The 27624-nt window shown below is 46.4% G+C and overlaps 1 protein-coding gene across 7 annotated transcripts in view; it reads right to left on the minus strand.

Annotated features, from left to right (window-relative positions):
* DENND2B (DENN domain containing 2B) overlaps window positions 1-27624 on the minus strand; it is a 182262-nt gene that overhangs the window by 101259 nt on the left and 53379 nt on the right. For 3 of the 7 annotated variants that reach the window (XM_032240680.1, XM_032240682.1, XM_032240683.1), the window contains one exon: window positions 18817-18905. The gene's annotated coding sequence lies outside the window, so the exon portion shown is untranslated. The other 4 variants (XM_032240679.1, XM_032240686.1, XR_004257578.1 and 1 more) reach the window with 3 other exon arrangements.

The following is a 27624-nucleotide window of genomic DNA, read 5'->3' on the forward strand; positions in this document are numbered from 1 at the left end:
TAGGAATTTTGCCTAAGGAAATACAAGAACTAGGACACATGGGCAAAGACAGCTGGATACTGCTGTTCATTACAATACTGCATATAATAGAAACAATTGGGAAACAAATCAATCTTTCGTTAAAAGGGGCTTGGTTAAATAAATTATGATACATCCCTCTGAAGAAACGCAATGCTGCGCCTTAGAAGCGTATCCTGAGGTGGAAAAATATCCTAGGTAGACTATAAGCGAGATGTTTTTCAGTATAGTATAATCTTTTCTTTCCATTTTTTACTGCAGGAAAACATGAAATTCACCATTTTAAAGTGTACAACTCAGTGGCATTAAGTATGTTCATGATGTCGTGCAACCATCACCACTATTTCCCAAACTCTTCCAAACAGAAACTCTCCATTGATTAAGCAATAACTTCCCATTCTCCCCTCTCACCAAGCTCCTGGGTTACCTCTAATCTATTTTCTGTCTCTATGATTTCGCCTTTTCTAGATATTTTACATAAGCAGAATCACAAAATATTTGTGCTTCTGTATATGGCTTATTTCAGTTAGGGCAACATTTCCATTTCCAAGGTTCATCTACATTGTAGTATGCATCAGCACTTCCTCCCTTTCACGGCTGAATAATATTCCACAGTCTGTATTATTGTGTTCATACATTTTGTTTGTACATGGTTTGTATGTTTTGTTTATCCATTCATCCATCGGTGAACACTTGGGTTGCTTCCACCTTTTAGCTGCTGTGAATAACACTACAATGACATTGGCATGCAAGAATCTGAGTCCTTGTTTTCAATTATTTTGGGCATATACCCAGAAGTGGAATTGCTGGGTCATATGGCAACTTTGGGCTTTTTGGGGAATAATCAAACTTTCCCACAGCAGCTGTACCCTAACACTCCCAGTAACCATGTATGAGGGTTCTAACTTCTCTACATTCTCACCAACACTTTTTACTTTCCATTTTTTAAAGTAGAGTATAAACTTTTTGTGTAAAAAAATAAACGTATATACATACGTAACATTTAAAGAATCTGTTATGGCTCAAGGATGTTAGTTTAAAAATATAAATAAAAAATATAAATAGTTTAAAAACATAAATAAAAAATCTGGTGTTACCCAACTGTTAACAATGATTATTTTTCTGGGGCACAGGTTTATAAGAGATGCTCATGTTCTGCCTTACATATTCCCCATTTTGCAAAAGTTTTTAGAACACATAGTGTTGCTTTTTAAAAAATGTCTTAAGCAAAAGTTAGCCTGAGATGGTCTGATGTCTGCCTCCTAATCTAAAACACAATTTCAGTGTTATATGCACAGCAAGGCCCTAAATCAGCAGAAGTGAAAAGACCTGAGTCCCAGTCCTCACTTGGCCACCCTGGACACAGGTATTCTCACTTCACATCTCCTAGGCACCTGAGACTAAATCCAAGTTCCCAGCCAGTACCCCAAAATTAGACAACAGCCATGTGGACCCACACACTCCTTCCACCCCAGGGACAGCACTCAGGCTATGGGAGTCCCAGGTGGGTTGTCTCAGGCTACATATGGGTAGCTGCCTCCCTTTATCCAGTGTGCCTTACAAAGATTAAGCTGGGTAGCACTGTGCCAGGCAGTCTGTAATATCCCTTCCCACACGGAAACAGAATTCTATTGAACTTAGAAGGAAGCTAAGAAAAGGAGAGCTTGGGGAAAACCTGGGAGTCACAGACTATGAAGGAAAATGAAGACCTTCCCCGCAGAGAGAGAAGCAAGCCCAGAAAAGGATTCAAGAAACGATGATGACGAGGAGAGGGCAGCTGACATTTACTAATGCAAGTGTCTCACCCGAAGCCACAGGTGCTAAAGCAGACAGCAAGGGGCAGTGCCTGGAGCCACGCTGCTCTGTGGGAAACATCCCAAGGTCACCTGCTTGGGCAGCAACAAGGAGAAAACCCAGCCTCTGTGGGAAGAGGCACTGCGGCCTGGGGAGTGAAAGGCAAGTGAAATCCTTCCCCTCTTCCAGGTGTTCTCAGCCTTTCTGCTGCCAACTGTGGACTTTGCCCTTGAAATTCAACTCCTGGCCTAAAGAGATAATCTCCCAGGCATGTCCTGTGTAAACTTGGCTAATCAACAGAACACACTCAGTGCAGCGCCTGCTGGCTGTCCCTGAAACAGCCCTGCCAGGCAGGAGCAGTGCTGACAGGCGGGCGGGAAGCTTTTCCTGGCATAAATGCCACCAATTCTAATGAAATGAAGTGGCCAGGATGGGCATCTTCCAGAAATGAGATAAGCATCTGTTTAAAGATGAGCATACACCTGGAAATCTCATCCGGAAGTGATACAGATATGGTGAGAAGGGTCATTGAGAGCATGCACCTTTACCAGGCTTTGTTGATGTTTTAGAGCAAGCCACCTAAGAAGATCTAAAGTAAAGCTTTGTAGACATGAAATTCTAGGTTGGTAAAAGAAAGCAAGCTAATTAACATCTGGCCCTCAAACCCTTGGCAGCTTCTCAGCTCCCAAGCTTCTTAAGCAGTGGTTCTCAAAGTGGGGTTCCCAGACAACAGTAGAAGCATCACTTCCGAATTTGTTAAAAATGCAAATGTTTACTTTAAAAATTCTACTAAATTGGTAACAAGCTCTCCAGGTAAGTCTGGTGCACGTTCAAGTCCAAATACCACTGCTCTTCGGCTCCAGAAAGCTCTGCAATCTGGAGTTCTGATCCTGCCCACCCCGAGACTTCCCTTACTTTCTACTCTAAATGAATTTTGAGGGACTGGAATATCACCTTTCCAGTTACAGCCAATAAAATTGGCAGGTTTCATTCCACTCCAGTTCCGTCTTCCACATGGTCTCCTAGGTCTCTTTTCCACAAACGACATCCAATTGTGTTTCCTCCCTGCTTCCTGGGGAAAGTGATTCCCCACTTTCTGGATGGTTCAATCCCTTAAAGATCTGACCTCAGCCAGTCTTCTCAGCCTCACCTCCTAACCCATCTGTGTGTCCCTGCACATGGCAGATGACATTTCATGTCTGCTCAGCGTGAATCGGTGCTGAAGATCATCTGAAAAACACCCTCTGAAGGAGTCTCTCCCAAGTATGTTATCTTTCCCTTCAGAAGCAAGTCTGTTACTGAAACAGACTGGGATGGGGGAGACAGAAAAACAGAATCCAATTATTTACCAAAGAAATTCCTCTGTGTTCTAGGAATCTACACTACATCTGAAATTTAGTCTCACCTTGCTCTCCCCTTCACAAACTATTTCATCTAAGCGGACTGATTAGTTTGACCACAGGTCTCATGAACACCGAGGAATGACAGTTTATAAACACTGCATACATTTTCATTTCAGAATCCTAGGCCTTGACTACTTACAGAATCTAAACAGGATCAGACCTTTAGAAAAAGAAGTATAGGCTGGGCGAGGTGGCTCACACCTATAATCCCAGCACTTTAGGAGGCCAAGGCAGGTGAATCACCTGAGGTCAGGAGTTCAAGACCAACCTGGTCAGCCGTCTCTACAGAAAACACAAAAATTAGCCAGGCATGGTGGTGCCTGCCTGTTATCCCAGCTACTTGGGAGGCTGAAGCAGGAGGATCACTTAAACCTGGGAGATGAAGGTTGCAGTGAGCCCAGACCACGCCATTGCACTCCAGCTTGGGTGACAGAGTGAGACTCCATCTCGAAAAAGAAAAAGAAGTATCAACCAACAGAAACTAGTCAATGTTCAATTTCCAAGAAGTGAAAGCTGTGGCCTGATACATTTCTTTTCTCAAACATTTCCAATAAACTTGAAAACTACAAAAGATATCTGTACACTAGGAAATCAGGGTTTATTTACAAACCCTAGTTTACTGACAAATTACTTACTTTTCCAAAAGCAAATTCCACCTTCTTATCCAATAGGGAGACCGGCAATCTAAGACATCTAACTACTTATGGAGTATTAAGGAGAAATGCCATCTTTCTTCCTGCCCAGATGAAGAGATGTAATGCAGACTAACTTCTTTTAAGTCTTGCCACAGTCCCACCCTCCCCAGTTGTTTATATGGACTGGCATTCTCAGTATTTAACCAAGAAAAAAAAAAAAAAAAAAAAAAAAAAAACCTCATTCAATTCCACAAACATTCAAAATGTGACCATAAATAACACATAATGATTCAAAGGCAAAAACTCATTAGATGTTCTAAATAACTAAAGGGGAGCTGCATTTGATACACCAACCAGGGTGACCAGAGTGAAGGTGTGGCAAGAGTGCACGCTTGGAATCAAACAGCCTTAGATTCAGATTTCAAGCAAGTTAGCTACTCCACGTTCCTGCAGATGTCACAACATCAACAAACCAACTCAAAGATCGTCGTGAGGATTTACTAAAATAATGATATAAAAATGTCTAGTATAACACAATGCCTAGAACAAAATAAGCATTATGCTCATGTTTCACCATAAACCTAAAATCTGCAGAAAATTTAAAAACACATAGTGTTCGATCCCAAGAATTATGTAGACTACAGTCATTCAACTTCCTGTAGCCAAGCAGATATAGTCTCTGCCCACTGCAAATCCCTTTTGTTTCCTCATATTCTTTTTTTTTTTTTTTTTTTTTAAAGACAGAGTCTCACTCTGTCACCAGGCGCCAGGCTGGAGTGCAGTGGTGCGACCTCGGCTCACTACAACCTCTGCCTCCCAGGTTTAAGCAATTCTCCTGCCTCAGCCTCCCAAGCAGCTGGGACTATAGGTGCGTGCCACCACACCCAGCTAATTTTTTTGTATTTTTAGTAGAGACGGGGTTTCACCATGTTGGCCAGGATGGTCTTGATCTCTTGACCTCATGATCCTCCCACCTCGGCCTCCCAAAGTGCTGGGAGTACAGGCGTGAGCCACCGCGCCCAGCCTGATTCCTCATATTCTTACCCCTTCCCCCTCCCCCTTCTCTTCTCTTCTCTTCTCTTCTTTTCTCTTCTCTTCTTTCTCTTCTCTTCTCTTTCTTCTCTTCTTTCTCTCCTTTTCTTTTTTTAGAGACAGGGTCTTGCTCTGTTGCCTAGGCTGGAATACAGTGGCATGATCATGGCTCACTGAAGCTTCAAACTCCTGGGTTCAAGCAATCCTCCCACCTCAGCCTCCCAAAGTGTAGGGGTTACAGGTGTGAGCCCCCACACCCAGCACCATACTCTTTTTCCTGAACTCAATCAGATTCAATGTTCCCCTCTCTCCCTCTCAAATTTTCCATACCTTATCCCAAGTTGTACCACATCTTCTACCCGACACCCCCTTGGCTCCCTGTAGTCAAACAATGATGACTTCCTAGGAGTCCTTTCTGCATGTCAAGCTCTTTCCTACCTCAGGGGCTTTGACTCTGCTGTTCTTTTTTCCAGAAATGAACTTTCCCCAAATCTGCAAATTCACGGCTTCTTCTCATCCTTGAGCTCACACATGAAATGTCATTTTCAGAGTCCTTTTCTAACCTTCCCAGGTCCCTGTTACTCTCTCTTCTACATCACCATGATTTCCTTCATAGCTCACAGCACTATCTTTATCTCATCTACTGATCTGTTTACTTGTTTACTGAAATGCTTCCCCACTCACTATAGCTCCCTGACAAAAGGACTTCAATGTCTTAGCTATCTCTACCTCCCCAGCATACAGAACAAAACCTAGAACAGAAGGAATGCTCAATAAACATTTACTGAATGAATAAATACATTCAGTTCCTAAAGCAAGAGAGGCAAAGTTAGATTCCCCCTCACTCCTTTGCTTTCTAACTAGTAACAGTAGAAGATAGAATCCCAGGGAAAGATTGTAAATGAAAAAGAGAAGAGACAGGCCGGGCATGGGGGCTCATGCCTGTAATCCCAGCACTTTGGGAGGCCGAGGTGGGCGGAACACGAGGTCAGGAGATCATCCTGGACAACATGGTGAAACCCCGTCTCTACTAAAAATACAAAACTTAGCTGAGCGTGGTGGCTCACACCTGCAGTCCCAGCTATTTGGGAGGCTGAGGCAGAAGAATCTCTTGAACTCAGGAGGCAGAGGTTGCAGTGAGCCAAGATCACGCCACTGCACTCCAACCTAGCGAGAATGAGACTCCGTCTCAAAAAAAAAAGAGAAGAGACTGAGGATTAACTTTTGGAGAATACCAAAAAATAAAGCCATCCCAACCCCCGCAATGACCAAACAGTAAGGGCTATCATGGACCCAGGAGGACAACACAGGTGTTACAGTCTCCATCGCCTTCTTCTTCTGTTTCTACAGCTTTCCAGAAGAAGCTCAGCTGCCTCCCACAAGGCCACGTAGACATCTACAATAACGCCATAGGTGTTTTTCAGATGAGAAGAAGTCTGGGTAGCACTGCTTTCAAAACTCAGCTGGGCACCCAAGCAGAATAGGTACCTACATCTAAATGGAGGGAAAAACATCCACCTGGGTTTACCAAACAGTTGTGAGTCCTGCAACTGGAGGGGGTGGGAAAGGAAATAAAAAGGTTTTTCTATTTCCATTTAATGAGATTTAAATAAAACAAAAATTCCCAGTTGCTTTCTTTTCTTTCTTTTTTTTCTAGAGCCTTTATATGAGAGCTTTATTTTCGTACTTTCTTTATTATTTTTTTTTTTTGAGACCGAGTTTTACTCTTGTTGCCCAGGCTGGAGAGCAATGGCATGATCTTGGCTCACTGCAACCTCCACCTCCTGGGTTTAAGCGATTCTCCTGTCTCAGCCTCCCAAGTAGCTGGGATTATAGGCATGAGCTACCATGCCTGGCTAACTTTTTGTGTTTTCAGTAGAGATGGGGTTTCACTATGTTGGCCAGGCTGGTATCGAACTCCTGACGTCAGATGATATACCTGCATCAGCCTCCCAAAGTGCTGGGATTACAGGTGTGAGCCACCACACCATACCCCAGTTGCTTTCTTTCTAACCTGGATCCCTGCCATTTCCCCCGGGCACTTAGAGCTGACAAAACCGACAGCCTTTCTTACCTCCAATATCCTTACAACTGGCTCTCCCAGCACAGCCAAGCCAAGAGCAAATGTTTTTTTCTTTTTTCTTGAAGAGACAGTGTCTTGCCATGTTGCCCAGGCTGGAGTACAGCACATACTCACAGGTGTGATCACTGCACAGGACAGCCTCAAACTCCTGGGCTCAAGCAGTCCTCTTGCCTCAGCTTCCTGAATAGCTGGGACTCCAGGTGTACACACCCAGACCACATCCCTTTATAGTTGCTGGGGTCATTCAGGTTCTTTAATTTCCTTTCCCTACTGGCATTCCTTTTTGCCAAGTGACAAAGTATATATACACGAGTCAGTCCTCTTTGTCCTAAGGTCTTTGCAAATGAGTACAAAGTTCTACACATAGTTTTTACAGTCCTCAGTCTTCACCATTTTTTATTTTATTATTATTTTAGAGACAGGGTATTGCTCTGTCACCCGGGCTGGAGTGCAGTGGCACAATCATAGCTCACTATAACCTGAACTCCAGGGCTCAAGCAATCATCCCACCGCAACCTCCCAAGTAGCTGGGACTACAGGCATGTGCCACCATGCCTGGCTAATTTCATTTATTTTGTAGATACGAGGTGTCACCATGTTGCCCAGGCTGGTGTCGAACTCCTGGCTTCAAGCAATCCTCCTGCCCCGGCCTCCCAAAGATTAGGGTTATAAGCATGAGCCACTGTGTCCAGCCTTTCCCATCTTTTAATTACTCCATTAGACCACTTATTAGGTTACAAACTGCTAATAAACTAAAGGGGAGGGAGATTCCAGCATATCTCGGCCAGGGAAACTTACATCCACTAAGGAGTACAGGGCACAGTTTTGGGAGCTCTATGCACCATCAAGGCTGAGCCTCTCCTGATTCAACAGGGAGCTACTGTCGAATCTGAGCCCCTGCCTGTGGGAGCCAGCAGAAGTAAAAAAAAGCTGAAGTACAGCATGTCTGACCATCACCTACAGAGTCTGGTCTTCTAAAGCAAAAATAACCTTAAATTGTAAACAGCCTCTACTCTTAGGAACTCCCCATTCTGCCCTAGGCCTGTCTGGGCTCAACAGGCTCATAAATTGGCACTGTTGATATGACCTTTCCAGGCTGTATTTCAACAAGAGATAACAACAAAGCTCAGAGCTTTGGTAGCACTCAAAGGAGATTTGAGGGACTTAAAACACACTGCTGAATTTGGCAGCAAAAGTTCCTGTTCCCTGAAGTTGCAAAAGAAAATCTCTTTATAATTACACTTGTAGATAAGGAGCTACTCATTCTCTTTAGAAACAGATTAGAACCTCCTCATCCCAATCCACCACTCCTCTGCAAAAGGAGTGAGACTTCTGGGGCAAGTCTCACCTGGCGCTGGGATCAAGCTCTCTCTCGAAAAGATAAAGTTCCAGGAACTTACCTTGATGCCTTAGCCCAGAGACATTCGTCACTCTTCACCATCTACAGCCCTCTGTCTCCCTCACCTTCCCATCAGCCTTCCCACTTCTCATTCTGCTCTTTGACACTAGGCCTGCCATGTCCCTATCCCTGTTGTTCATACAACACACATTACTCCTCAGAGAGGGCCCTCTCAGCCTAGAGGCTCCTTTGATTCAGCCAGATTCCCCCTCTGGTTTATAATTTCTTTACAAAAGCAAGGTATAAGAGCTCTGATCTATATGTTGATTGAGGGTCGCTTATCACTGCCCTGCTGATACTGTCTGTCCAACACACAGAGGAAGGGATATCACCTGGCATTTCTCAGCAAAACAAACCCAACAGACAAGTCACAAAGAAATAAACACTGCTGCCTGGTGCGGTGGCTCACACCTGTAATCCTAGCATTTTGGGAGGCCGAGGTGGGTGGATTGCCTGAGCTCAGGTGTTCGAGACCACCCTGAACAACATGGTGAAACCCATCTCTACTAAAACACAAAAAATTAGCCAGGCGTGGCAGCAGGCACCTATAATCCCAGCTACTCAGGAGGCTGAGGCAGGAGAATCACTTGAACCTGGGAGGCAGAGGTTGCAGTAAGCTGGGATAATGCCATTGCACTCCAGCCTGGGTGACAGAGTGAGACTTTGTCTCTAAATAAATAAATAAATAAATAGAAGCCCTGCTGAGACTGGGTGCAGTGGCTCAGGCTTGTAATCCCAGCACTTTGGGAAGCCGAGGTGGGTGGATCACTTGAGCTTAGGAGTTCGAGACCAGCCTGGGCAACACGAAGAAACCCTGTCTCTATTAAAAAAAAAAAAAAATTACATAAATTAGCCAGGTGTGGTTACTCCAGAGGCTGAGGTGCAAGGATCCTCTGAGTCAGGTAGGCAGAAGCTGCAGTGAGCCCATAACACACCACTGCACTCTAGCCTGCATGACAGAGTAAGACACTGCCTTGGAAAAAAAAAAGGGGGCTGGCCCCCGTGGCTCACATTCATAATCTCAGCACTTTGGGAGGCCTAGACAGGCGGATCACCTCAGGTCAGGAGTTCAAGACCAGCCTAGCTAACATGGCAAAACCCCATCTCTACTAAAAATACAAAAACCAGCAGGCATGGTGGTACACACCTGTAGTCCCAGCTACTCGCAAAGCTGAGGCAGGAGAATCACTTGAACCCAGGAGGTAGAAGTTGCAGTGGGCCGAGATCATGTCACTGCACTCCAGCCTGGGTGACGGGGATACTCCATCACTGCCCCCAAAAAGGAAATAAACACTGCTTGGTTCACAAGATAATAATAAACATAACAATAACTGCAAACATTTTATTCAGCAAGGAGGCAGGAGGCACTATTCTAGGCACTTTACATTTAGCATTTAGGCTTCATCACAACCCTATGAGGTAATGCTATCAGTGCCTCAAATTTTACAGAAGAGGAAGAACTGGGTCAGGGACAAGCTAAGGAACTTCTTCAAGGTTACAGAGCTATTAGGTGGCAGGGCCAGAATTTGAACCCAGTCTGACCCCAGAGCCCAGGCTCTAAACATGACTCTCCCACTGGATGGCTCTTCACCTAAGACACAGATTTGTTTCTGGGCACCGACTGGCTTACCCTAAACTCTAAAGGAGAGAGAACTGGTCAGAAAACACTGGGATTTTTCCCCACTGAGAAAAGGAAACAGTGAAGGCAGTATTTATTCAAAGAGCTGGTCTAAGGCTACAGCATAGAACAAACAAGTACCCAAAATATCTGCTGATCAAAACTTTCCCAGGGGACCAAGAGAAACTTACCTTCTTACTAAAGTCTGGGTCCTCCTTGTACTACCCTATGCATCTGAGAACAAGTTTCCAGCCTCCGAGTTCTAAGAACCAAGTCAAAATGCTTCCTAGAATCTAGTTGATAGGGTTAAAGAAAAGTTACTCAAATATCTTTTAAGCACCAACTATATGTGTTGGCCATCTGGGGAAATAAATAGCATAAAATATTATACTTGATTTTATACAACTTCAAGGAATCTAGTTGAAAACACAAGATGTACACATTTGAAAAGTCAAGTCAGGGCTGGGTGCGGTGGCTCACACCTGAACTCCCAGCACTTTGGGAGGCCGAGGCAGGCGGATCACTTGAGGTCAGGAGTTCAAGGCCAGCCTGGCCAACATGGTGAAACCCCATCTCTACTAAAAAAAAATTAGCCAGGCATGGGGGAATGCTCCTGGAGTCCCCCAGCTACTCAGGAGGCTGCGGCAGGAGAATTGCTTGAACCCAGGAGGCAGAGGCTATTGTGAGCTGAGATCACAGCACTGTGCTCCAGCCTGGGCGACCAGGCGAGATTCTGTCTCAAAAAAAAAAAAAGGTCAAGTCAAGATGTCAATGAGAACACTCAATCCATGCCTTCTATTTTCTATAAGAGGAGACTGAAGCCTAGAGAAGCCAAGTTACTTCCCCCAAGATCACCCAGTAAGTTAGAGAGAGAGCCAGAACTAAAATTCAAACCTGCTGACTACCTGGCTGGGGCTTTCCACTGCTATATGAAGGCAGAGAAATTCACAGGAGGGATGAATTACTAAGAACAGCAGCAGCTAACATTTATTGAGAGCATATCTGTATCTAGAACTAAGTCAAGTGCCTTACATAAATTAATTCATTAAAACCTTACAATAAGCTAGGCGCGGTGGCTCACGCCTGTAATCCCAGCACTTTGGGAGGCCGAGGCGGGTGGATCACGAGGTCAAGAGATCGAGACCATCCTGGTCAACATGGTGAAACCCCATCTCTACTAAAAATACAAAAAATCAGCTGGGCATGGTGGCATGTGCCTGTAATCCCAGCTACTCAGGAGGCTGAGGCAGGAGAATTGCCTGAACCCTGGAGGTGGAGGTTGCGGTGAGCCGAGATTGCACCATTGCACTCCAGCCTGGGTAACAAGAGCGAAACTTCGTCTCAAAAAAAAGAAAAAAAAAAAAACCTTACAATAACCCTTTGAGATGGGTAATATCATCACCCTCAATTTACAGATGAAGACACTGAGGCTTACAGAGATGAACTCACCAGACATCCACAGATAGAGGAAAAACCAGACTATGGACCCTCAGAGATGGCTGCAAAGCCTGTTCTATGCTCTAAGCTGCATCTGGAAGGACAAGAACAGTTTTTGCGGAGGTGGGGGTGAGGAGGGCTGGGGCAGAGGCCGGGGTCTGGAGCACTGAGGGAGCTTGTGAAGGGCCTCCAATGCCACCTGAGAGGGACCTCAGGGGCCCTACCTAGGCTGGCCAGCAGGAAAGGGGCAGGCGAGAAGGAGTTCTGGATGGATAGGTCTCCCCTGCCTGTGAGGGGTGAGCACCCCACAGCAGAAGGAAAGAGCTGAACCTGTGAGGCTGGGTTGAGAAGGACTACCTCAGACTCAGGATTTCTGGCCTCTCCAGTGTAAGTGGCTGCCGTGTCCTCAAAATCTCATTGGAACCTACTCCTTCCTCTTAAAGGACACTCTCAAGTACCTGGCCAGGTCTGAAAGGGCAGTCCTCCTTGGCTGCTGGTGACTTTCCAAAGCAGCTGTCTTTCCCTCCTTACCTTGCCCATGGCCCCCTGTGCCCTTTCTTTGATCTTTGTGCCTGATGCAGCAGCCATAAGACAAAGGAGCTGTCTGTCAAGTGGCAGGACCTGAATGTAAGCAGCTTGGGAGGAAATCTTGTGTTATTAGGAAATCTCGTATTATTACACACCCAGGACCGCACAGATCCCAGACCAGACTACCTGGGGTCTTGATAGAAAGATGAATAAGATGCAAGGTAGATGCTACTTCTTTTTTTTTTTTTTTTTTTTTTTGATTTTTTGAGATGAAGTCTTGCTCTGTCGCCCAGGCTGGAGTGCAATGATGCAATTTCAGCTCACTGCAACCTCCGCATCCCGGATTCAAGCCATTCTCCTACCTCAGCCTCCCAAGTAGCTGAGATTACAGGTGCACATCATTATGCCTGGCTGGTTTTTATATTTTTAGTAGAGACACAGTTTCACCATATTGGCCAGGCTGGTCTCGAACTGCTGACCCCAAGTAATCCACCCACCACCCACCTCGGCCTCCCAAAGTGCTGGGATTACAGACGTGAGCCACTATGCCCTGTAACCAGCTAATTCTAAAATAAGAATCTGGTTTGTTCCCACCATAGCAACATCAAGTTGATTGAGAGACACCAGCCCACTCTCTTCAAAATGCTGCTCTAAGTTGATAATAATACTGGAAAGCATTGAACATTTACTATGTGTCAGGCACTGGCCGGTTTACATGTATCGTTTCATTTAATCCTTACCACAGCTCTACCAAGTCAATTACTATTACATCCACTCTTCAGATGCCTCAAAGAAAGCTGATGCACAGAGAGATTAAATAACTTGCCCAAGGTCACACAGCAAGGTCAGGTTCTAAAGCTAGACCTCTAAGACCCCTGAGCATAGCTCTTAATCACTGCAATCACTGCACTGCATGTCAGGGACTCATTAAATGCAAATGGTTCCATCAGAATTGCTCTAAGGCAGCACCATGCACTCATTGAGAATCTAAGAGTCAAGGAGAGTTGAACAAACACACCACAGGCTAGTTCATTTTAAAACAATCTATTAAACTCAGTTGTCAGAACTCCACACAGTAGCCTGCATTCCGAGTCACAAGCACACTGAAATTCAGTTCCTCGAACACAACTAAAGAGTTTTAAAAATAGCTGACTTTATAGTTTTTTTTTCCAACTTTCCCATTTCCGCTTTCTATGACTCCCTCCCACATACCCCATCCTTTGACACTGTCAGAGAAGCTTCGACACAGGCCTAGAACCCTCATCTTTCTACTTCCAGTCCTTTAGCTGGCTCTCTTCCTTCATTCGAATAGTGCTTGAAATCTTCCTCCTTTTTCCCAGCCTAAGGGCATGAGATGGTCATTAACCCTACCATCAAAACTCAGAACTGCAGCAGGTCTATGCTGCTTCTCTCTTAATCCTACTGACAGAGTGCGGGAGAGAGGGGAAGACATATCTACAACACAACATCTATTACAACATGACACAGATGGGAGGAAGGACCACGCTCGACACTTCTGCCATCCTTCCCAGCTCTTGGCCCAGACACTCTGTATTCACCGACTAAATGGGTGAACAGACCAACAGTGCATATATGGGTGCCAGAGATGCCTCGGAGCCAAGAGCAAACAAACAAGAGGTGTCAAGCCCAATGCCAGCCACCCCTACCCCCTCCAGTGCTTGTTAGGGCCTGTACAACACTGTCCCCGAGTGCTCTGGGGGCAGGCTGGCCTTCTGCTAAGTTGTGTAGGCCTCCGAGGTCAGCCCTTCTCTCCACCACCTGCTGCTCCTGAGAACTGCCTCCGCCCAGGGCCCCTTGCCCAGGGCCTCACTCCTGCTTCTTTCCAGTAGTCTTCCTCCAGCCTCTGATCTTGTCTCCCGTAACCCTCAGTTTATCTCATTTTTCCCAGTTCCAAACGATCCTCCATCCACTATGTGGTTTCCGACAATCCATCTCCAGCTCACATACAACCCCTTCCGTGATGACAGGTCACACAGAGGAAGAGTCCGGAGCTTTGAGAAACTGAGCTGGTTTTGTGACAAGCCTGTAGGAATAGGTCTGCTTTGATTAAGAAGGTTTCATAAGCTAACTGCACATAACTCGCTCGTTTATAAGGACAGTGAAATCTAACATTCAGGCGGTTTTCGATGAGAAGAGTATAGTGATAGTTTCAACAGCCTCCCCAGCAACAGTACATTCATTACATCAGAGCCAAAGAAAATAAGAGAAGGGGGTCTTCGGAGAAATTCTTCAATAAGTTAGTCTAGACTCATTTAACACCCTCCTCTCCGTTACACACACACACACACACACACACACACACACACACACACACGAGAGCTTTCTGGGGCCTATGGCTAGAAATAGAGACCTCAAGTTGTTTCTATCAGGACAATACTATGTGGCATATTCCCTAAGACAGATGTACCCAGTAGCTCCCCCAACCCACCTACTGAGACAGACGCACATAGCACCTCCCCCCAGGATGAACGAATGCCCAGCCTCCCCAGCCTCCCCAGCCCCCGCCTCTCCAGGAGAAGGCATACACCAATGCAAGTTTTCCCACAGGCTTTAAAGACAAATCTCTACAGACTATGCCAGATGGTCTTTTTTTTTTTTTTCCTTTCATGCCCTCCTGGCCCCTTCTCCACTTTCCAGGGTCCCTCTAACTCAAAGAACTCAATTATCTGCCTCCAGATTTCCCCTTCCCTTCCTTGCAGCCTGGCCTAAACATACCCTCCTCCCAAGCTCATGCAGAGGCACAGAAGGGAGGCCCAGCCAGACCACGGAGGTGCTGCTGCCAGGCCTCCCCCAGCCTCAACTATGTGTTCCCTGGGCTTGGCTGCCTGAGTCGACTCTCTTAGTCCCAACCGGGGAAACGGGGAGCAGCCAGGGCTGACAGCTAACAGCTAAGAGATGTGACCCCTGCTTCCGATGGCCCAGGCCTCAGACCCTCCCATCTCCCCAAGGTGCCAGGACTTTCTGCAAACCAGTTCTTAGAATCAAATGTGGCAGGGAGCGGGCCACGGCCTCTCTTAGGTCTAGGCTACCAGTGGGGCCACGACACTTGGATTGCCCTCCTGAATCTGTACACCCCTCATTCCAGGGTAAGAGGCTGAACCAGAAGAAGTGAGGGTGCCCTTGGCCTGTTCTCCAGGGTATTTCAAAGTTTCATCTTCCCTGGGTGACTGATACCTAATTTTAGAGGAACAGAGCCCAAGGGGAGAAGGTACAGGAAGGGGAGTAGAGGACGGAGGAGAGAGGGAGTGAGAACAGGAATGTTACTTTTTAATGCTTAAGGAACATAGACGATCCAATTTGTGACTCAGCTCTGGGAAGCCGGGCTGCTGTGAGTGGGGAACAGCTGCAGTCCAATCTAAGCTGTGGGCAGCTTCTCCTTTGGGCCTTAGAGGCTGTTGTGACATGACTCACCTAGAAGGGGAGCTGCCTGTTTTGTTTTGTTTTGTTTTGTTTTGTTTTTTTAATCTGCCTACTATGGGTCTGCCCAAGTCCTTCCCAGACACCACTCTGGGGCATGGCTGGCAGGTTTTCACCATCCTACAGTAAAGCTGGAGCTGTGGGTGGGGCACCCTGGTATGCCATACGCCCTATCGACTCATGGAAGACAGAGCTGGGACTCTCCTTGCCTGGAGTCTCCCTTTCCCTGCTCTTCCATTCCTTGGCACAGTCCCACTGCATATCAAGTAACTCTGCCCTTGGAATTCCCACTTCCTTGTTTCTTTTTGTTTTCCCATGAGCTGTAGCCTTACGAGTTCCTGAAAGACCTGCCCAGCCCCCAAGAAGCCTTTCAGAGCAGTAACACTTTCTCCCAGTTAGAACCCTGCCTTCTAAACCCAGAAAGGAGAAAGGCCGCGCTGCCCCCTGGAGAGTCTCCCCAACAGGACCCAGCAGGACAAGGGAACCTGGCCTGGCACTCACAGCCTCTTTTCCAGCTGCTAAAGTGTATGGTGCCACCACTACAGGCAGCTGTGGGACACAGGAAAAGGGAAGGGTCTTTGGGAATACCTCTCCTCTGTGCTTGATATAAACACAAGAGTCAGGTGACCAAGGAACACTTCCTCTCTGCATGACCGTCTAGGAGTCTCCAGGTCTATGGCAAACATCACCCTTATTAAATGACCCAACCCAAGGAAAGCACTATTTGTTTCCTTAAACATTCCGAAAAAGTCTTTTCAGATTTTTCTCATTTTTATTTATAAATGCAGAAAGGAAGGAGGTACTTTATAAATGAGAGAACCAGAACAGAGAGGCAAAGCGACTTAGTGACTTTCCAGAGAGAGCTGGGTCATTCCTCAAGCTTCAATTCACAACATGATACATTAGCTAGGATGTGACTTGTTTCAGGCTACTTTTACGGAAGTCATTCCACTGGCTCCTCCCAACAGTCCTGTGAAGTTGTTTTTATCGTTATCTCCATCTCACGGTAAGAATCTGAAGCTCCTTTTAGTTAAGATACTTGCCCAAGGCCACCCTATGGGAACAGAATCTGGCCGACGGCTCAAGTCTAGCAGCCCATATCCATGATTCTTTCTGCTGTACCAAAAGAAAGAGCACTAGCTCTTGAAACTGGGTCTCTGCTAGCCCTCTTCACACATGCGGGGGTGATAAAATTGAAGAGCCCAACTACACACATGAGCAGAAAAGAAGGCTGAGGTTCTGGATATACACTGCCCACTGAAGGACCCACTGGCTCAGTGCTATGCCACATCCCTCCAGCAAAATGTAGGTTTCAACTAAGGAGAGGATCCCTGGAATGTAGCAAAGGAAGGAAAAACTTCAGAAGTGGCCCATCCGAGGTCCAGGGCCAAGGAGTTCACCCTTGTGGACCCTCAGGCCACAACCATGATGCACACATGTACACATTTAGGGAGCCAGAACTGGGGACACGGCCAGCGCTTGCATTGGCAAGCTGACCCGAAGTTAATCAGAATGCCCCCTCATTGTTTGCCAGAATACAAAAGACATTCTGTTCAGAAAGTTCAAGAAGAAAAACCGAAGAGCCAGGACAGCAGCTGTTCCCTCATCCCACAGAGAAACTAAAGGCATTCGCAAAGTTCCCTGAGGCTAAGAAGTGAATTTCAGATATAACGTGGCTCAAGTGGAAGCACATCCCCTGATGGATCTCCCCTACAGGGAGTGTTTGCTGCCTTCATCCTCCCAATGATATTACTGACAATGCTGCTATCCTATCACCTATATAACTGCCTTTCTGGGAAGATCTCCTTCCCTGGGTCTGAGCTCACCACGTGCCACTCCACTAGGTCAGAACAAGTTTTACCAAAATTTAGGACAATCAGTGAAGGTGTGCATAGCATGGACACTGCATGCCCTGAGATTTGGTCAAAATGTAACCAAAGGAATCGACCTGGTACAACTACAGTGCCTCATGTCCCCCCCGCTCTTAGCAGCTGCTGCTGAGAGCTCACTCTGGGACATCTGGATGAGAAACCTGTTTGCAGGCACCCCCGACCTCAAGCCAGCCCCCTCCCCCACCTCTTGGGAAAGTCTGTGATCGACCTTTTAATGTGGGAGGACAGCTTGATTCTTACCAAGCTGCCTGGAAGAAAGAGAGAATGCAAAACCCCAGCTCAGGCATCCCTGTGACAGTCCCTCTGTCCTAATAAATGCCCCAGAGGGACTTGGAACTCACTGCAGGCTCCTCGCTGAGCTTAATTACCTTTTGTTTTTTCATTACAGGCCAGACATAGCAGCACCAAGGACAAAACAGACAGTGTTCACTAGGACGAACCAAGAGGCTCAAAAGGCGCTGGAGTTTCCCTCTAAGAGCTACAAACACCGCGGGAGTAATGTTAACTAGGTTTTTTCCATGAAGGATTCTTCCTGTAAAAATATCCTGTGCTTTTGTACTAAATAAAAGTAAAGTGATGCTTTTTACAGTGAAGTCTAAACACCTCAGATTTAGCAAGAGTGAGATCAGCTAGATTTGCAAAGTCAAGAAAATTGGCTGTTTCCCTCCTCCTTAAGCTAATAGGATCCAACTGTTGGAGCATGACATCATTCCTGAGCCCCAAACCCCGAGCAGAGACTACAGACACTCGCCTGCCTCCCAGAAAGCAGCCGGAGAGGAGGGCCAGGAAAGGAGGCCAAACGATCCAAGCCCGGAGCTGCTCTTACCTCAAAGTTCCGGTACTTTCCTGCCCACTCCATGCTCACCACAGCCGGCTAGGGAGCCCAGGGCCCCCAAATCCACTGGCTTAGGCTCCGATACCTGCTGCGAGCTTCCCACAGCTCCTTCCTCTGACCTTTCGTGGCGCTCCTCGCAGCCAAGTGAGCAGAGCCCTGCTAGCCGGCCAGGCCAGTTGTCATGGAGACCCTGTCCTCGCTAGGCGGGCGCGCGCGCAGGCGCGCTCTTGGCCTAGCGCGTGCACAAGGGCGCTCTCTTTTTCTTTCTTTCTCACTGTCTGTCTGTCTCTCTCTCAGTTCTGAGAGGTTTCCATGAAACAGCACTGTCTTTTGATCAGCTCGGTTTTTGTACGCATGCCACTCCTCCTACCTCCCTTTCAGTCCAACAGGGGCTCTGAACTGCTCCAGGGAACTTGCTTGAACAGCTCAGAGAGGAGAAGGGAGAAGACAGTGAGTGGACTTGTTTTCTTCCCCTCCAGTGTCTCACTTTTTATAACTTGGAAGAATCCCCGCCGGGGGGGAGGGAGCTAGCTGAAGCGCTTGGAGGGGAAGCAAGCCCTTCCTCTGGGTCCTGGAGCTCGGGTAGGAGGGACCCTGAAGCACTGCCTTGACTTGTTTGTGCACTTGGGATTTTTCCGGGCAGCAGTTGGGGCGGAAATGCACTCACAACCCAGGAGCTCGCCTGGACTGGCCTCTCTGCTTACCTTGCTGCCTGTCCAGGTTGTGGCGATGGCTTTAACCAGTGCAGGGACACATGGTACTAGTGTTGGCGTCTAAGCAGTCTCTCATCTTCCTGAAATGGAGAGGAAAGACACTTGGTCAGGACCAGGAAGAGTCCTGGGCAAGTCGAGAGTCACAGCCCAGACAACAAACCTGATACAAATACAGCCTTGTCTCTGCCCTGCTCAGGGCCTGCAGCTAAGGCACAGGCTTCACGGGAGCTGCTGTCACAGTCAGTAATAATATTGCTCCTGTCAGAAAATGAGCATGGTGCCTGGGACACAGCTGATCCCCTAAGTTTAGTCCTGTCCCCCTCCTGTCCCTTCCTCTCCCCACTCCCCAGAGTACATTTCTGCTTTGTAACATTCTTTTTACATGTATCATTTTGTTTGATCCTCATAACCTCATATTTTTATGACTATTTTTTCAAGATTATTTATTTAAAACAAATTTTTTAAGAGACAGAATCTTGCTCTGTTTCCCAAGCTGGAGTTCAGTGGTGCAATCACAGCTCACTACATCATCAAACTCCTGGGCTCAAGTGACTCTCCTGCCTCAGTCTCTGCAGTAGCTGGGACTGCAGGCATGCACCACCATGCCTGGCTACTTTTTTTATTTTTATTTTTATAGAGACAGGGTCTTACTATGTTGCCCAGGCTGGTTTTGAACTCCTGGCTTCAAGAAATCCTCCTGCTTCAGCCTCCCAAAGTGCTGGGATTACAGGCATGAGCCACTGTATTGGCCTTATGACCATTTTATAGATGGGAAAACTGAGACTCAGAGAGATCAAACATTTGATCTGCACTTACACAGTTAGGCAGTCAAAGAACTAACAGAAGAGATCAGCCAAGTTCCCCCTAGTCCAGCAACACTTTCCACTAAAGTATATTACCACCTCATCTCAAAAACTGTCAAGTTTTTGATAGTTGGTTATGAGATAACACTGGGCTCCCAAGGGAATGTGGAGAATCTTTGTAAGTTGTGGTGAGACAGGCTGACTGCCATCCTTTCAGTCTAAAGACCTTAAGACAGCATCTCTGAGATGTAAAACGTCCTCATGCACGATCAGAGAAAAAGCCCTACCCTATAGCTATATATGACCTTACACTTTTCTAAACTACTCTCAAAATCTTGGCTCATTCAACATAACAGGTCTGAATGTTAGGACTGGTATTATTATACTAATGTAACAGATTTTTATTTTTTAATTCTAAAACAGGCCGGGCAAGGTGGCTCACACCTGTAATCTCAGTACTTTGGGGGGCCAAAACAGGCAGATCACGAGGTCAAGAGATCGAGACCATCCTGGACAACATGGTGAAACCCCGTCTCTACTAAAAAAATTTTAAATATTAGCTGGTCATGGCGGCAAATGCCTGTAGTCCCAGCTTCTCGGAAGGCTGAGGCAGGAGAATCACTTGAACCAGGGAGGCGGAGGTTGCAGTGAGCCGAGATCACTCCACTGCACTATAGCCTGGCGACAGAGTGAGACTCTGTCTCAAAAAAAAAAAAAAAAAAATTCTCAAACAGCAGTAAAATTACTTGCCCCAGGTCACAGAACCAGGAAATAAAATCTATAAACAGTATCTAAGCCTTTCAACTCCTTTGAGTACATTAAACACAGTGGTTGCAACAGCACCAGGTGAAGCAGGGGTCAGAAGACTGTGGCAGTGCCTGACTCTACCACTAACTGCCACGTGCCATTGGGCAAGTCACCTGACTTCCCACTTTCCACCTACAGAGCCTACTGACAGGGCTGGGGATGCGAGTCGAAAGAGATGCTATATGTGAATGCACTCTCAAATCAGGCACTAAAGTAAAACTTCACTCCTCCCAGCAACTCCTCACCAAAAATGAAACAAACAAAAAACAGTGGGGCAGTTAATATCCTCCCCAGGATGAGGACACTGAGGATTAGGTAGATATTTTCCAATGTTGCTCCCAAACAGTGCTAAAGGTCTTGATGCTAACTTTTTCATTTTTTTGACATGGGGTCTTACTATGTTGCCCAGGCTGGTCTTAAACTCCTGAGCTCAAGTAATCCTCCCACCTCAGCCTCTTGAGTAGCTGGGATTATAGGTGTGTACCACCATGCCCAGCCTGATAGAATCTTTAATGCAACATCCTATGCAGAATCTCGTGGGTTTTTTTAAAATTAATTTCCAGCATATTGCAACATTCTCAAAACAAGACTCTGATTGACTTCAGTTTAAGAAGTAAATATATACCAGAAGTTAAGGTAGGAGCAGTGTTACAAAATCCAACAGGAAATGACAGGGTGGCACAAATCCTAAATGGTGGGCACTACTGCTTTAGTGAAACAATCAGAGCTTCAAAGGGAGTGAACCTAATCACCCACTATAAATGCCCAACCTCACCCAAGCCCCAGCTGAAGAATCCCAAGTCTTCGAAGAAAGACAAGGTAGAAGGGCAAACGCAGTATCATCCAGTCACTAGACTTCCACCTCTTCTTTGTCCAAAAGGCATTCCTCTGCTCTCCTCCTGATCCTCAAAATGCACATTCCACTTGCCCAGTCTCCATCCTGAGAAAGAAGAGGTGATCCCACCCCTTTCTACAATAAGATAATATTAGTAAGACAACAGTAACACCAGTGAACACTTATTGAGCACCGACCATATGCCAAGCATTCTTTCAAGCAGTATGAGGGGCCAGGGGTCAGGACTGAATACTAAAGCTAATATAAGTCAGTCGCTTAAGTAATCCAAACCTAAAAAGCCCTCCAAGACAGACCCAGAATGCAGGCCATGCTCCCCCTAGTGGCATGCTGGAGTCAGGGAGGTTCCTTAGGACCTTGTCCTGGGGGCAGGGACAAAGGAAGGGCCCCATTAGTGAGAGAACTGGAATCCCTGCTTGGGTGATGCTACTGTGTACACAAGCCTTGAACTGCGCAGAGCCAGGGACAGCTGAATCCCGCCAGTGCCTCTGCAAGGCTGGATTTAGACCAATCCCACCTGGCCTTTCCTGAAGGATAAGGGTTTGAGAACTTTAAATAAGCTCCCTGGTGTCTGCTGAGAGGCCTGCATGCACATGTGTGCCAGAAACCTGGGAGACATCCTCCACTCTCCCTTTTACTTTCTCCCCACATCCAATCCATTTCCCAACTGCAAACAATATTACTGCCAAAATCTATCTTTTATCTGTCCACTTTTCTCCACCTTTGATGCCACCCATCTCTCACCTTAATTATTGCAAAAACCTCCTAATTGCCCCAGCTTCCACTCTTGCCTTCACAAAGCCCTTCTCCATAGAGCTGTCTGAATCACCTTTTTACACTAGATCAGGTCATTTCCTGCTTAACACACTTTATTGACTTCCCACTATACTTAGGATAAAATCTAACTTCTTACCAGGACCTACAAGGCCCAGCATGATTCTCCTCCTGTCTTCTTTCAACACACTTCCTGCCCTTCCCTGTCTGTGCATGAGCCACATACAACTGCTTTTAGTTCCCCCAAAGTGTCATATTTTTTCCAGGCTGTTTCCCTTTGCTGGGACACCCCCCCACCAAGCAGTCTTTGCCTGGATAGCTCTTATTCACCTTGCCTCACCTTGACTCTCCTGTCTCTTGACTTTCACAATCCTCCAGTCTAAATGAGGCGCCCACACTTACCCTTCAGAGTACTCACCATGCTGTGTAATTATGCATTGTGCAACTATTTGCTTAATCTCAGTCTTCCCTCATGAGTTCCTAAGGAGCAGGAACCCTGACTATTTTGCCAACCACCAATATTCCCTGCACTTAGTGCAGGCCCGGCTCATAGCTGGCACTCAGTAACTATCTGCTGAATGAAATGCATAAAAACCCACTTCTTCCTGTCCGACAGGAAGAAGAAACTTAGAGCAGCTATTTCATGTCAGTCGCTGCCTCTTTTCATAGACTTACAAACTATAATTACATCTTTTTTCCTCATGTGTCTTGCCTGTGGGTACACCAAAAATTCCTGTAAAGTCTCCCTGTGGTTTGTTTCCCAGAACTTTCCTGGTAAGGTCACTCTCTGGGGACTGCCCTCCAGGGTTTTACAGCTGCTCCCATTACCAGTGCCTGCTCACAGTCCTCCACCACCACCGGGTCATTGCCAGACCACTGTGCAGGAATGGCCCAGCTCCCACGATGACAAGGTTCTCTCAGGCCAGCAGCTCCACGGACAAAAACGCCTTCTCTCCCCTCCATGGTGCAGGTCACTATGCTTGTAAAAACTACATTTTACTAAAAAAAAAAAAAAAAAACAGTCTCACCAGGTGTGGTGGCTCAGCCTGTAATCCCAGCACTTTGGGAGGCCGAGGTGGACAGATCATGAGGTCAGAAGATCAAGACCATCCTGGCTAACACAGTGAAACCCCATCTCTACTAAAAATACAAAAAAAATTAGCTGGGGACGGTGGTAGGCACCTGCAATCCCAGTTACTCAGGAGGCTGAGGCAGGAGAATTACTTGAACCCAGGAGGCGGATGTTGCAGAGAGCCAAGATTACGCCATTGCACTCCAGCCTGGGTGATAAGAGTGAGATTCCGTCTCAAAAAGAAAAAAAACAAAAGTCTCATATTTTATAATTTAGAAATGGGTGTAAAAAGTTCAGAAAAAAAGGGTTCTATTACTATAAATAATTTTGAACACTACTGTCTGGGGGAAAATGAAGATCTAAATAACAGCAATAGCAGTGTGACTACATCCTCCGTTCCCTCTTCTGGCCTACACTCCCACCCAAATCTGAAATCCTCTGGCTTCATCTCATGCCCACACCTCCCTCCCCTGCTACCCACCACCCCATTACAGGCACAAGCACAGTGCACTGCCTGGTTCTTTGAACACTGCCTGCATCTTCCTCTCCCTCCCGCTGTGGCTCATGCTGTTACCTTGATCTGAATGCCTCTCCTTCCCCGACTAAGAAAATCTTACCGCCTTCAAGGTTATCACCTCCTCTGTAAAATGTTTTTCAGTCTCCTGACGGAATCTGATTGTTTCTTCTGCAAACCAACAGCAGTTTAAAGATGCCTTTATTAGTGTTGATACCACTTTATCACTGTCACTTGCACACCTGTCTCCCCCACAGACCTGAGCTCCTCGAGGTGTATTTCATTCAATGTGTACAATAAATGTGTGTGAGATAAATGAATCATTGAAAAGACTCTCCAAACAAACAGAAAAGGCTATTTCCTCCCTAGGGTGAGGGAATTTGAGTGAATGGACCTACATTGTACAAGAAATATACATATAGGTGGGGCGTGGTGGCTCAGGCCTGTAATCCCAGCACTCTGGGAGGTGGAAGCAGGCGGATCACGAGGTCAGGAGATCGAGACCAACCTGGCTAACACGGTGAAACCCCGTCTCTACTAATAATATAAAAAAATAGCCAGGCATAGTGGCATGCGCCTGTAGTTCCAGCTACTCAGGAGGCTGAGGCAGGAGAATCGCTTGAACCTGGGAGGCAGAGGTTGCCATGAGCCAAGATCACACCACTGCACTCTAGCCTGATGACAGAGTGAGACTCCATCTAAAAAAAAAAAAAAAAAGAAAAGAAAAGAAAAAATATATATGTAAATGATGATCAGATTCCAGATTAGGTCACTAGAGGGGTTTATAGTACTTTCTTGTCTCTAAAGACAACTGAAGTTCTGAACCTGAAAACACAGGAACAGAGTAAATCTTTTAAAGTCACTCCTTACTTTGGGATCAAAGAAATTCAAGTAAAATGGGCTATTGTTTCAATATTATTGGTTAGATCTTAGAATGCCTAAGAGATAGCGGTCTAATTTCAAATGCCTCTGAGAAGCCTAGTTCCTAATGCTCACCAGACTGGGATCCAGTGGTATTGCCACTGAAGACATCCAGTTCTACCAAATTAACGGGTAATCAGGTCAAGCACACCTGTAATCCCAGCACTTTGGGAGGCCGGGGCAGGAGAAATGCTTGAGCCGAAGAGTTCAAGATCAGCCTGGGCAACATAAGGAAACCCCCCTCTACAAATAACAATTTTTTTAAATTGGCTGGGCATAGTGGCATATGGCTGTGGTCTCAGCTACTTGGGAGGCTGAGGTGGGAGGATCGCCTGAACCCAGGAAGTTAAGGCTGCAGTGAGACATCATCGCATCACTGCACTCCAGCCTGGGTGACAGAGTGAAACTCTGTCTCAAAAAAGAAAAAAAAAAATGAGGAATCAAACATGTTCCCCTCCACCAATTCCCCTACACTGGGTTCTAGCTGCCATTTATGGAAGAGCCCTTAAGGACTTTGCAATTTTCCTCTTCTGTCTGTGAATGGCAATGTGGTAAGAAGGGAAGCTTTTAAAATTCAAGAGTAGATAGCTAGCAGGCTGGAGCCCAGTCCTGGCTTCCAGCTTTCTGGAATGGTAAAATCCTGGGTAAGTCCCTGTCTCCCTTAGGGCCTTTGCTTTTTCCTCCACATGAAAGGGCAGGACTAGCTGCCCAAGCGTCCTTCAGCTTGACTGTCCTACTGCAGTCACCCAGTCCTACCACTTTCTGAGTAAGTCCGAAGCAGCAGAAAGACTTCTTGCTTTCAGGGGCTACAATCTTTACCCAACTCTTTCAGCAAAGCCCCAGGCCTGGGGCGCTGGAATCAGAAAGAGAACCATCACCAACGAAAGGTAGACTTTTTTGGAAGAAAAAAAAAAGGGAGATTCAGGCTTCCTGCCTAAGGAGAGCTGGACAGAGAAGAAAGGTACTAAATTACAGGATGGGGAAATTAGGAAATGGCCTGGGAAGTGCCTGGAAGAAGACTGAGGCTCCTGCTGATGCCTCTGCTCAGACTCACCCCTACCCATAAGTCTGAGAAAAAGTTGCCTTTGCAAAGCAGATATTGACAGTTGGCAATATCAAAGTTCTCTTGGAAGACCATCTGTCTGCTGCAAATCAAGCAGTCTCTACTTAGGTGCTACTAGGGCCTTCAGATCAACAAAATAAATGTCTCCCTCCAGATGGCAATTCCAGGCCCCCCTCCACCTGGAAGCCACATGTGGCAGGACCGCCACTGTCATGGCCACTGCCACACATACTTTGCTTACACAGCTTTCCTAGGAAGGCAGAGAAATACCCATTCTGTGCTCACGTCCTAGTGGTTTATGACAGGAAGTTTTCCCAGGTCCTTACTCCTGACCTAACTCCCCCTGCCTCTCCCACCACCACCACCCCACCCCTGACCTTAAGACTCTCAACTAGAGAAGTGTGGAATTCAGCCTATAATCCTCCTAGACACCACAGCCCTGCAGTGAAGCAGCGACCACACACCTTCACGCTGGGTTGCGCCCCCTCTCCTCAAGCCTGTCAGCCGTCCAGCCACAGTTCACTTCCATTCAGCTCACAACCCTCTGTATAAAGCTTGATGTTCAGATACTCAAGACACAGGTGCTCATGGCTTGCTCCAATTTCTTGGAATCTCTGTGATAACGTTCATATATGAGCCAATTTTCTGAAATCTCTCAAATCCACAAGCCGCTGACTGCCATCTCTCATTAAGTCAGAGCATTTTAACACTGGGCCACATACACATAGGCTTGGGGCCAGGAAAGACGACCAAGGAAGCAATACCCTAGACCACCCCCCCACCGAAAGCATCATTTTACCATCCTAGAATAGGCTATCTGGCCAGGTGCGATGGCTCACACCTGTGTTCCCAGAACTCTGGGAGGCCAAGGCAGGCGGATCACTTGAGGTCAGGAGTTTGAGACCAGCCTGGGCAACATGGCAAAACTCTGTCTCTGCTAAAAATACACAAACTAGCCAGGCACATGCCTGTAATCCCAGCTACTCAGGAGGCTAAGGTGGGAGAATCGCTTGAACCTGGGAGGCGAAGGTTGCAGTAAGCCGAAATCATACCACGGCACTCTAGCCTGGGCAACAGAACGAGACTGTCTCAAATAATTAATAATAATAATAATAGGCTTTCCAAGCTTAGCTGGCTCAGAACTCTGAGTTCAACAATGATCTTAGCCTATCATGATTAAAAGCTTCAGGATCAGGGAGGCAAAATGCAAAGTAGAGGGAAAGGGAAGAGATGGGGATTAAGAAGAATGTCGACCTAAACTGCCTTTCTATGATCTACCCAAGAAAATACCTTGAGCCTGGGAAAGAAGGACACATCAGAGTAAGATCTGGGCTCGGCCGTGGGAAGTGTGAGCCCAAACTGTGTCAACCTCCTCAATCCTAGCTCCCCTTCCTCTCCCTGGCTAGACTGATTCTCTAGTCCTATCCCCAGTACTCCTCAGAACAGGCTGCCACTCCAGTGCCAACCCCACCCCACTGCCTTGTAGGTGACTGCACCAAGGCTCTGTCAGCTTAATTCACCTGAGAGCTGTAATATTCCTTAGAGAAAGAACTATGTCTTAACTCCAAATTCTAGCTTAGGACTGTGTACCAAGTACAATAATACATTTTTTAATGAACGCGTTAACAAAACCAACCAACTAATCAATCCAACTTAAAAGGGTATCAACAATGTCACCACAGAACCTACACCATTTGGTGCTTACACCTCACAGTAGTCCAGAGTTTCTAAGGTAGGGTGACAGGCTGGGTGACAGAGTGAGATACTGTCTCAAAAAAAAAAAAAAAAGTGTTTAAGGAAAAATGAGGTATTTGTGTAACCTCAAAGTATCTCTCCTAGAATATTTATTAATTACAAAGGCAGAAATAGTAGTTAACCTCATGGTGGAGAAATGGGCAGATATCACCTTAACCAAGTGATCAATGTTAACACTACATGCAATAAGACATACTGACACCATGTACCCCTGATACCATGCACTGAGAAGGGCAT

Source organism: Sapajus apella, unplaced genomic scaffold (assembly GCF_009761245.1).
Source record: "Sapajus apella isolate SASKATOON/1434 unplaced genomic scaffold, GSC_monkey_1.0 scaffold47, whole genome shotgun sequence".
Taxonomy (NCBI): Eukaryota; Metazoa; Chordata; class Mammalia; order Primates; family Cebidae; genus Sapajus; species Sapajus apella.